The following is a 935-nucleotide window of genomic DNA, read 5'->3' on the forward strand; positions in this document are numbered from 1 at the left end:
TATATATATATATTGTTTTTGCCAAACATTTTGTTTTGTGTACAAGGATTAAGGTTCTATAAGTTTGGATAAACTATATACCCCAAAATCATTTCCTTTGTTATTTCCCTTCAGCCCCGTCCCTCGTTTCATGACTCAGATCAACGGGTCCGGTTTTGTCTCACCAGAGTTGTATGAAGAAATGTCCTCTTTTCAATAAATACGGACACCTTACAACGGACAGAAATTTAGAACACGTGTACAATCTACCAGACAAATCACATTTTGTTTTAAAGAAAGAGCACTAACTCACAGACAAACAGAAACATTGATTTTTTTTTAAATGAATGAATAAATAAATCAATAAACAAATAAACAAATAAATTTTGTAAAAACATTAAAAAATAAAGATAAATAAATTAAGTAATTAATTTTTAAAAATAAAATGAATAACTTTTAAAAAGCAACAACGAATAACTAAATAAATAAATTCCTTTATAAAATTAATAACATAATATGAAATGTAATTTATATGAAATAAAATATAAAATAAAATAAGTAAACGACAAAAACATATATAAAAATAACTAAAAGTAGGGGATATTAAAAATAAATAAATAACTTAAAGCACTCACTCACTGAAAAAAAGTATTGATAAAAATTAATTAATTAATTAATTTTAAGAAATAGATAAGAAAAGAAACGCACTAAATAACAAAACAAATGTTATATAAAAATAAGTTTAAAATTATTAAATAAATTAGAGAACTCACTCGTTGACAAACATTAACAATGATTTTAAGAAAGAAAGAAAGAAAGAAAGAAAAAACAAACAGATAAATAAATAGATAAATAAACAAATAAGTAAATAAATGAATAAATGAATAAACGAATTTAAAGAAAATAGAACAATAACTAACTAGCAAAACAAATACATAAAACTAATTAAAAACAAA

This window comes from Aplysia californica, unplaced genomic scaffold, assembly GCF_000002075.1.
Source record: "Aplysia californica isolate F4 #8 unplaced genomic scaffold, AplCal3.0 scaffold00261, whole genome shotgun sequence".
Classification (NCBI taxonomy): Eukaryota; Metazoa; Mollusca; class Gastropoda; order Aplysiida; family Aplysiidae; genus Aplysia; species Aplysia californica.